Source organism: Gossypium raimondii, chromosome 5, assembly GCF_025698545.1.
Source record: "Gossypium raimondii isolate GPD5lz chromosome 5, ASM2569854v1, whole genome shotgun sequence".
Classification (NCBI taxonomy): Eukaryota; Viridiplantae; Streptophyta; class Magnoliopsida; order Malvales; family Malvaceae; genus Gossypium; species Gossypium raimondii.
The window spans coordinates 34868163-34879744 of NC_068569.1; positions in this window are offsets into that span (position 1 = coordinate 34868163).

The following is an 11582-nucleotide window of genomic DNA, read 5'->3' on the forward strand; positions in this document are numbered from 1 at the left end:
CAAAGATATTTAAGACTACAAAAATGGGTCTTCAATTAATAGTGGGAAGAGGAGCTATATCAGGAAGAGGATTGGGAAGACATTTGCAGGGAGAAGTTGAGGCACCAGTGATGAAATATAAGTTTGATTGTTTTGGTCTAGGCTATAGACCAGACATAAAATAAAAGAGAAGGGAAATAGAAAAAAGATGTGAGATGGGAAGGGCACGCCTGAGCGGAGATGAAGTTAAGTGGGAGCCTATGGTTTTTCCTCACATATCCAAGACCTTTGTATCTGGGGGGTTTATTTATCCTGAACAAAGAATGCTTAAAGAGGAAGGTCTTGAAGAAATGTTGGGAGAGGTTCACATCAATGCCATAGACACAATTGAAAGAAAGGCCTTGTTAGAGATTCGCCCTTACGAACCTGGAAGTGAGCTGAACAATTGGACTGCGGAAGAGATTCCTGTAGTTTTTAGAGCTTGTTCAGAGTAAATGCTCAGAACATCCTTGTTGTTTTTTATTTAAAAAATAGGAATTTCTTTATGGAACATGCACATGTTTAATGTTATGATTCTAATAAATACACTTTTCGTATTCATTTTTGAGCCAGTAGTCTTTTCATTCTTTTTCCACATCATTCTTTTATACATTCATAATCATATTTGTTCATAAATTCAAAACATGTGTTTAGAGGGATCACATGATTTTGAAGATAACTTAGACTGTGGTGTATCTCCAGACTTATTAAGAATGGTAGAACAAGAGGATAATCAGATCCTACCTCACAAGGAATCATTAGAGATTGTGAGCCTAGAGGAGGGAAATGAGGTAAAGATAGGAACTGACATTACTGGCAAGAGAAGGTGAGACCTCACTGAATTACTCCGTAAATTCAAAGATGTCTTTGCATAATCATACCAGGATATGCTTGGGTTAAGCACTGATATTGTGGTGCACTGTCTTCCTATAAAAGAAGATTGCAAGCCAGTTCAGTAGAAGCTCAGGAGAATGAAGCCCAATATTGTCCTAAAGATAAAAGAAGAAGTCAAAAAGTAGTTTGATACTGGGTTCTTCCAAGAAGTAAAATATTTATAATGGGTAGCCAACGTTGTCCCTGTCCCTAAAAAAGATGGGAAGGTGCGAATGTGTGTGGATTATAGGGATTTGAACAGGGCCAGTCCAAAAGATAATTTTTCGTTGCCTCACATTGATACTTTGGTGGATAATATGGCAGACTATTTGTTGTTTTCTTTCATGGACGACTTCTTTGGATAGAATCAAATAAAAATGCATCCGGAAGACATGAGAAAGACCACATTTTTCACTTTATGGGGAACGTTCTGCTATAAAGTGATGCCCTTTGGATTAAAGAATTAAGAAATTTCTAGCTCAAGCTTAATCCAACAAAATGCACCTTTGGAGCTAGATCAGAGAAGTTGCTAGGCTTCATAGTCAGTGGAAAAGGAATTGAGGTTGACCCAGACAAAGTCAGGACAATACGAGATTTTCCTCCACTGCACACTCAGAAAGAAGTACGAGGTTTTCTTGGAAGATTGATTTACATTGCTCGGTTTACTTTCCAACTAACTGAGAAAAGTGATCCCATATTCCGTCTTCTGAAGAAGCATAATCCGGGTGTCTGGGATGAGGAATGTCAGAAGGCTTTTGACAAAATAAAACAGTACTTGTCCAATACTCCAGTGCTGTCACCACCTAGTCCGGATAGGCTATTAATACTGTATTTAGCAGTGTTTGACAATTCAATGGGGTGCGTGTTAGGCCAACATGATGAGACAGGAAGAAAAGAAAGGGCAATATACTATCTCAGCAAGAAATTCACTAATTGTGAAGCGAGGTACTCGTCTATCGAGAAGTTATGTTGTGTTCTGGTTTGGACAACTCGAAGATTACGACAATATATGTTGTATTATACGACATGGCTAATTTCAAAGTTAAACCCCTTAAAGTATATGATGGAGTCAATTGCTTTGAATGGAAGGATGGCCAGATGACAGATCTTGCTTTTTGAATTTGATATAATTTATTTGAGTCAGAAGGCCGTGAAAGGGAGCGCAATAGCTGACTTTTTTAGCTAGCAGAGCCCTGGAGGATTATGAGCCTTTAAATTTTGATTTTCCAAATGAGGATTTGATGTATGTGGCAGCCAATGAAGAAAATTTTCAAATGGATCATGTGTGGAAGCTAAATTTTGACGGAGCCTCAAATGTTATGGGTAACAGAATTAGGGCAGTTCTGGTATCTCCAAGCGAAGATCATTATCCTATTGCTAGCAGACTGGATCTTGATTGTACAAACAATATGAAAGAATATGAAGCATGTATTATGGGCATTTGTGCAGCTATCAAACGTAAAATCAAAGTGTTAAAAGTGTATGGGAATTCCGCATTGGTGATATATCAACTCAAAGGTGAATGGGAGGCAAGAGACCCTAAACTGATCTGTCGAAACCATTTTTTATTTGAAAACAACGGGGATCGACTTTTAAAAAAAGAAAATGGGGAGTCGCCACCGATCTTTTATTGTGGTGTGATCGGATCACCTTAAAAATAATTTTAGGTCTGCGAATTTTTTAGAAAACAGGTTTGGGAGTCGATTACGCACGAGGAAGGGTTAGCACCCTCGTAACGCCCAAGATTGGTACCGAATCGATTGTTTAATGGCTTAGTGTCAAAAATTTGAAAAGATTTTAAAATACAATCCCATGACATGAAAACTTAAACAATTGAGTTGATAGAATAGACGGACCCATCCCAAAGAAATAAACCACTACACTCAATGAGTTAGAGCGCAACGATCTCATCTTTGAGATTAGATTCGTCCCTTTTTTAAAATATATTTTGAGGAGGATATTCGGTCATTTAAGTCAATCGAGGAATTGGAATCCAGTAAGTTAGGGTTCAATTTCTCAAAATTCTTAAACTACAAATATTGCCTTTATTTAAAATCGAGATAACAAAATGTCGTATCCAGTAAGTTAGGATCTGACATTTGAAATCTTAAGAATTTTATTTTAACGATTAGTATGATTTTAATAAAATGAGCACTTGATTATCCAAATTCATTGAGAAGAATTGAAGCTCAATAAGTTAAGGCACAATTCTCTCGAGAACTTGTGAACACCAAGCCCTTTTTTTTGGATTGTGAAATAAAACAATTATGATGCTTTAATGAAATGCAACTCCCACAAACAATATAATTGAATAACAATATATAAAGCACATGATGAATAGCCAACTAAAATTTACAATATAGAGCAACCAAACACATAATGCATCAATATTAATAATAAAATAAACTAATAATCAATCTTACAAATAGCCAAAATAAATATAAAAATAATTTAATCACAAGTAAATCAATTGAAATAATCAAAATGAATAAAATTTTAAAAATGAAACAAAATTTTATAAATTTCAAATTATAACACATTTTATAAATATGGATATATATTAAAATAATTCCGTATAAATTATGCATTTAGTAACTGTGTAATATTATTGTAAAAAATCAAAATTAAAATAAAAGGTTAAATATATATAAAAATTGATTTACTAAAGAGTTTTGAAATCAAAATTGAATATGAAACGTATTTTTATTTTTGAAAATACTAATCAACCAATTTTAAATCGAGGCTTAAATAAAATTAAAACAATAAGAGGAAACAAAATTAAATAAAATACGATAGCTTAGTATTAATGTATAACTAATTCAAAATATAAAATACGGACTAAAATAATAATTTATTACATTTTAAACTATCATAATAATAAATTTAAACATTATATAAATATTACAAATAATATTAAATATTATAATATATGAAAGTAGGATTTAATTAATTAAAATGTGTGGAAATTCTTTTAAAAGAAAGTGAATTTGTATTAAATCAAATCATTTCAAGATTGAAGGACCAAACTAGCAATTAAACAGAAACATCATAACAATCCAAGTAAATCACAGAAACGACGCCGCTTACATTCGGATCTAAATGAATACAGAATTAAATTCGAGGTATAAATTAGAAATCAAAAACAGAAACCCAATCATAATTTCATTAAACACGGAAGGACTTGCTAAATAAATAAACCAAACAACCCATAGTGCGCGGATCCTTCCCGGGTCGGGTCACCGCTCGGATCGGGTCTTCAAAACGACGCCGTTTCAGAGCCATCGCATTGACTCCAAACGGCCGCGTTTCATCTCCGTATTTAAAGACCAAAACCCTAAAAGATTATTTCATTTCTGGAAACTTAAGGAGAACAGACACCCTCTGCGCCGTTCTGCGCACTAAGGGCGCTCAAGCGTTCTCCAATCCAAGCCTGATCTCCGATGACGACGGAGAAGGCCCGGATCTCGCACCAGGTAACTTCTAACCCTTTTTATTGCTGTTTCTCCCCTTAACAAACACTCAATAGTGTGCAAAAATAAAAAAATGAAGAGAAAGAAAATAAAAAAAAACAATCTGCGAATGCCCAAGAAAAAGAATCCTCAAATCACCTTTTAGTATTTCGATCTTTGTATTCTGAATGTGTAAAAAAATCCATTACAGTATTCGAATTGGTCTTCTTATAGCCCGATTTACAGAAAAATAATGAGAATAAAAATATCAAAAAAAGGTTGCCCTATTCTGTTCTTTTCCTATTTGTTGCTGCTTCCGTGTATTGTTTTTTTTGTAGGTATTCGGCCAGCCTGGCAGTACGGAGGTGGACGTACGGAGGCGCGCATGGCTGAGAGGCGTGGTGGTGCACGTACGAGAGCAACTGCTGCGGCGCTGGATGCTGCGTTGCTGCCCTAGGGTTTTTTATTTTCTTTGGTGTTGGGTTGGGCCGAGTCAGGTTTTGGGTTAGGTATCGGGCCACTGTAACTGGGCCAATCAGGTTTAGTATTCTGATTATAGGTATTTGGGCTAATTGGGACAGGGTTAGCGGATTAGGCTTAGTGGGTTAGGTTTGTATTGGGCTTGGGTAGGAAATGATTTGGGTCTGGGTAATAGGTTTAAGCTACTATTGTAATTGGGTTAAAATAATTTCGTTTTGGTTTGAATTTGTAAAGAAACTGGACATTTATTATTATTTATTTTTATATTTTATATTTGGATTTTAATTTTGGGCTCGGGCCGGGCAAAATTTAGGTATTACAGCTGCCCTTCTTTGCTCGTTGTCGTGTAACAAGGACGAAGCAAAGACTCCAAAAATGGCCAATTTTTCCCGGTCATGCTAGACCTTGGTGCACTTCTTCTTCAAGTAGCTTCATTTCATCCCACTGCATCTTCAGAGGTATAGGAATTGGTGCCTCGATCCACTCCGCGGTAATATCAGTGAGATAGGATTTGTAATTCTTCGGTCTGTTTCACTGTAATCTCAGGGAGATAAGACCTGATGCGATCTACTCAACTGTAACTTCAGAAAGATAAGATTCTTTACTTTAATTCGCTCCACTGTAATCTCAGAGAGATAGGATTACTGCTTCAATCTGCTCCGCTGTAATCTCAAGGAGGTAAGATTTCTGGCTTCAATCTGATGCGATCTACTCTACTGTAACTTCAGAGAGATAAGATCCTTTATTTTAATCCGCTCCACTGTAATCTCAGGGAGATAGGATTACTAGCTTCAATCTGCTCCGTAGTAATCTCAGGGAGATAAGATTTCTGGCTTCAATCTGATGCGATCTACACTACTGTAACTTCAGAAAGATAAGATCTTTTATTTTAATCCGCTCCACTGTAATCTCAGAGAGATAGGATTACTAGCTTCAATCTACTCCGTTGTAATCTCAGGGAGATAAGATTTGATGTGATCTACTCCACTGTAACTTCAGAGAGATAAGATCCCTTATTTTAATCTGCTCCACTGTAATCTCGGGGAGATAGGATTACTAGCTTTAATCTACTCCACTGTAATCTCAAGGAGATAAGATTTCTGACTTCAGTTTGTTCCACTACTGCCAGAGAGCTAGAACTAGTGGCTTAAATATGTTTCCCTACTCCTGGGATAGATGTGATTCACCGTCTTCGATCTGCTCCGCTACCGCAGTAAGGCAAGATCTACTATATTCGCTGATCTGTTCTCTGGGGAACATGACCTATATAATGAACCTAATTATGCCTAATTATTAGGATGACATGATCAAAATGAGTCAAATGCTCCTAACTAGACATGTGTGAATGGTGTTTGCATGAATGCAGAATTTTATTCTTCCGAGAATGATCCCGCTTAGGTTGTCATTACTCAAAGTTTATTATGCCTTTAACACTGATGTGCTACAACGCCTTCTTGCTCGGCTGGCGTCTCCAAAGAAACACTTGACCAGATTGCCCCCACTGTAAACCTTTAAGTTTGACCCACTAGGATGCAATAATTTGTACCATCATTCTCCCACTGTAATCCAAGGGTAGAAATATGTGGCTTTTCCTCAATCCTTTCCTATCACAATTCGAGGATATAGGATCTAAATCTCTATGGTTCCTTACACCATTTCTAGGGTGTAGTACCAAAGACTCATGCGCAAACAGAGGCTCTCTTCTCCGAGGTAACCTCTTCCTATTGCCTGATGATCATCGCTTGCTTGTTTATTTATGCATTTGACAACAAAATCCAAAAAGAAAATCTAAATTTAGACTCTTCCTTCTCAAATCTCCAACCTTTAAATCTGGTGCGTTCTAAACAATAGTCCTGTTTCAGGCTCCTATATTATTTAGAAACTTTTCAAAGTAATATGCAAAACTTCCTTTGTGAAAGTTTTATTAGTCCATTAATCATTATTCCAATGCAACACACTTGCAAAAATGGTCATAGCAATGGATAAGGATAAAGTTAGTTTTGGGCATAACTCAGAATGAATAAATTATCACAAATAGTAAAGAAGGATAATAAAGAAGTTGATTGGGAATATATATCTTGGAAAAGAAAAGAAGTATTCCAAGAACAACAAATTCAATATAAATAATAGAAGAATTGGGTGCCCCAGATATCGCAGCTTGAACTTCTCTGTACAAGCTTTCTAAAGGTCATTCTGAGTTTGATATGTGTTTAGGAGATCTACAGTGCTTTGTCGATGCCCCAAAATGTCGCCTATCCCTTTCCTGTTGATTCAGGCATATCAAGATTGCCACACGCCTCGATCTGATCAAGATACAAGCTGCTCTAAACACTTCATGCCCCATTCTGATCAATATTTGAGCCGCCCTTTTTGGGTTTTCAACTCAAATCCCCTTTGGCCTAAGGTGCCCTTTGTGGGTTTTCCCCTTAGCCTCTCCGTTTTTACTTTTTCATCATCATTTTCTTTAGGAATCAAAGCGCCCTTTGTGGGTTTTCACTTTGATCCCTTTCCTTCAAGTGAAGTATTTCTTGATTGAGTCTGAGTTTATAGGATTTGGCAAGTTTTTTCCATCCATCTCACTTAGAATCAAAGCTCCACCAGAAAAGGCCTTCTTTACGACATAATGACCCTCCCAATTTGGCATCCATTTTTCTTTAAAGTCTTTTTGTATAGGGAGAATTTTCTTCAACACCAGATCCCTTCGTGGAATTCTCTGGGACGAACCTTTTTGTTATAGGCTCGCATCATCCGTTTTTGATACATATGACCATGTTGGATGACTCTCAACCTTTTCCCTTCTATTAAGTTCAACTGGTCGTATCGAGACTGAACCCATTCTGCCTCATCCAATTTCAATTCATCTAATACCCGAAGAGAAGGAATCTCCACTTCAATGGGTAAAACAGCTTCCATCCCATAAACTAGAGAAAAAGGGTGTTGCCTCAGTAGAGGTCCTAACAGATGTTCGGTAAGCTAAGAGAGCGAATGATAGCTTTTCATGACAATTCTTGTAGGTTTCAGTCATTTTTCCCACAATTCTCTTAATATTCTTATTGGCCGCCTCCACTGCACCATTCATTTTTGGGCGATATGGGGACGAGTTATGGTATTGATCTTGAACTGACTACAAACCTCCGCTATTGTGTTATTATTCAAATTCAATGCATTGTCGGATATGATTCTTTCAGGCATTCCATATCGACAAATGATCTCCTTTTTCAAAAATTTACTAACCGCCAGTTTCGTGACATTTGTATATGAAGCAGCTTCCACCCATTTGGTAAAGTAATTGATGACCACAAAGATGAAACGATGCACATTCGAAGCCTTCGGTGATATTGGCCCAATGACATCCATGCCCCACATGGAGAACGGCCATAAAGCAGTCATAACGTGTAGAGGTGAGGGAGGTACACATATCTTATCTCCATAAATTTGACATTTATGACACTTCTTGGCATAGCGAATGCAATCCCCTTCCATAGTAGACCAATAGTATCCAAATCTCATGATCTATCTGGCCATTGTAAAACCATTTGCATGGGTTCCGCAAATTCCCTCATGGACTTCTTCCAGAATCTTTCTAGCCTCCATGGCATCTACACATCTTAACAGCACTTGGTCTTTCCCTCTCTTGTACAACACTTCCCCATCTAAGACATATTCAATGGCTATTCTTCTCAGCGTTCTCTTGTCATTTTTCGTCGCCTGATCAGGGTATTTTCAGTTTTTCACATATTGTAGTATACTCTGATACCAAGGGTAATCATCTTTTCCCTCCTCTTCTATATTGTAGCAATGAGCCGGAACTTCATATATGCTCATCTGAATAGGCTTCATGATCTCTAACTTTTTCACCTTAATCATCGAGGCTAGAGTAGCCAGTGCGTCAGCCATCTGATTTTTCCTCTCGTGGGAGATAACAGAAAGTGATGTCATCAAACTCGTCAATCAATTCAAGAACTAGTTCTTTATAATTGATCAACTTAGGGTCTCTGGTTTCTCATTCTCCTTTGAGTTGGTATATCACCAACGCAGAATCTCCATACACTTTTAGCACTTTGATTTTACGTTCAATGGCCGCACGAATACCCATAATACATGCTTCATATTCTGCCATATTATTTGTGCAATCGAAGTCCAACTTGCTAGCGACAGGGTAATGATCTCCACTTGGGGATACCAAGATTGCCCCAATTCCATTACCTATAACATTTGAAGCTCCATCGAAATATAACTTCCAGACGTGGTCTATTCGAGGGTTTTCTTCAGTATTTGCCACATACAATAAGTCCTCATTTGGAAAATCAAAGTTCAAAGGCTCATAGTCTTCCAAGGCTCTGCTGGCTAGAAAATCAGATATTGCACTTCCTTTTATAGCCTTCTGACTTACATATACTATGTCAAATTCAGAGAGCAGAACTTGCCATCTAGCCATTCTCCCATTTAAAGCAGTTGATTTCATCATGTACTTTAAAGGATCCAACTTTAAAATCAGCCAAGTCGTATGATACAACATGTATTGCCTTAGTCTTCAAGTTGTCAAAATTAAAGCACAACACAATTTTTCAATGGACAAGTACCTCATTTCACAATCAGTGAATTTCTTGCTGAGATAGTATATTGCTCTTCTTTCTTTCCTGTTTCGTCATGTTGGCCCAAGACGCATCCGATGGAATTGTCAAACACCACTAGATACAATATCAATGGCCTATCTGGACTAGGCGGTGATAGTATTGGAGAATTAGCCAAGTATTATTTTATGTTGTCAAAAGCTTTCTGACATTTCTCATCCCATTCTCCCGGATTATGTTTCTTCAAAAGGCGAAACACTGGATCGTATTTCTTAGTCAATTGCGAAATGAACCGGGCAATGTAGTTCAACCTTCCTAGGAAACCTCGGACCTCTTTCTGAGTGCTTGGAGAATGCAGATCTCGTATTGCTTTAACTTTATCCGGGTCAATCTCAATCCCCTTCTTACTGACTATGAAGCCCAACAACTTTCCTGATCTGGCTCCAAATATGCATTTTGTTGGGTTGAGCTTCAGCTGAAACTTTCTCAATCTTAAGAACAATTTCCTCAAAACTCAGAGATGATCTTCTTCAGTTCTAGATTTTGCAATCATATCATCAACATAGATCTCCATTTCTTTTTGCATCATGTCATGAAACAGGGTGACCATTGCCCTTTGATACGTTGCTCCTGCATTCTTCAATCCAAAGGGCATTACTTTGTAACAAAATGTTCCTCATAGGGTAATGAATGTAGTTTTCCTCATGTCCTCAAGATGCATCCTTATTTGATTGTATCCAGAAAAGCCGTCCATGAAAGAAAATAATGAGTAGCCAGCCGTGTTATCTACCAATGTGTCAATGTGCGGCAGCGGAAAATTGTCTTTTGGACTAGCCTTATTCAAGTCCCTATAATCCACGCACATTCGTACCTTTCCATCCTTTTTGGGAACAGGGACGATGTTTGCTACCCATTCTGATTACTTAACCTCCTATAAGAACCCAGCATCGAACTGATTTTTGACCTCCTCTTTTATTTTCAACACAATATCAGGTCTCATTCTTCTGAGTTTCTGCTGAACTCTCGGAGTAACTCAATGAGGTCATATTTTGTCTTTGCGGTGATATCAGTTTCGATTTTCACCTCATTTCCTCCTCTAGGCTCACAATTTCTAATGATTCTTTATGAGGTAGGATTTGTTTATCCTCTTGTTCCACAATTCTCAACAATTCCAGAGATACACCACAGTCTTCGTCATTTTCAAAGTTATGAAACCCTTCCAAACACATGTCTTGCTCAAAAAGAGACTCCGTGTTTGAAACAACATCACTCATGTCATTGATATTTGAGAACCTATGGGGTATACACCAAAGAAATATACAAAGTATAAATTTATGAATAATTATTGGTACGATCAACTTATAAATGAAAAAATATTTGGAAGACAATTAATCAAATGGAAAACATTTACTCGCTTGGAAAGAATAAAAGAATAATTGCTCGTAATGAATGTAAATATGTGTTTTATTAGGATAAAGATATTCAGACTTAAGCCTATTTCACAAAGGATTTCTGATCATTATTAGGCTAAAAACAACAACAATGTTTTGAACATTACTCTGAATAAGCTCTAAAGACTACAGGTATTTCTTCCGCAGTCTAATTGTTTAACTCACTCCCAGGTTCATAAGGGCAAATCTCCAGCAAGGACCTTCTTTCAGCTGTCTCTATAGCATTGATATGAACTTTTTCCAACATCTCTTCGATGCCTTCCCTTCTGGACACCCATCGCTCAGGGTAAATAAACCCACCCGACACAAAGGATTTAAATATGTGAAGGAAGGTCAAAGGCTCCCACTTGACTTCTTTTCCACTTAAACATGCCCTTCTTCTCTCCTGCCTTTTCTCCACTTCTTTTCTCCTTCGTTTCATATCTGGCTTGTAACCTAAGCCAAAACGATCAAACTTTCCCCTCAGCATGGGTGCTTCAACCCTTCCTTAAAGGTATTTTCCCAACCCTTTCCCTGGCGAAGTTCCTCTTCCTACCATCAACTGCAAACCCATCTCAGTAGTCTTAGATATCTTTGGTACCGGGATCCTGTTTCCTTCAGTAATAAACGTTGCGTTCACAAATTCCAAGGACCGAAAAAAACATTCCACTACCTCATCATTGGTCTCTACATAAGGTGCATCACCCGTTACCATGGCGATAATATCCTCCTCCGTACTTATTGTTACCAATCGACCC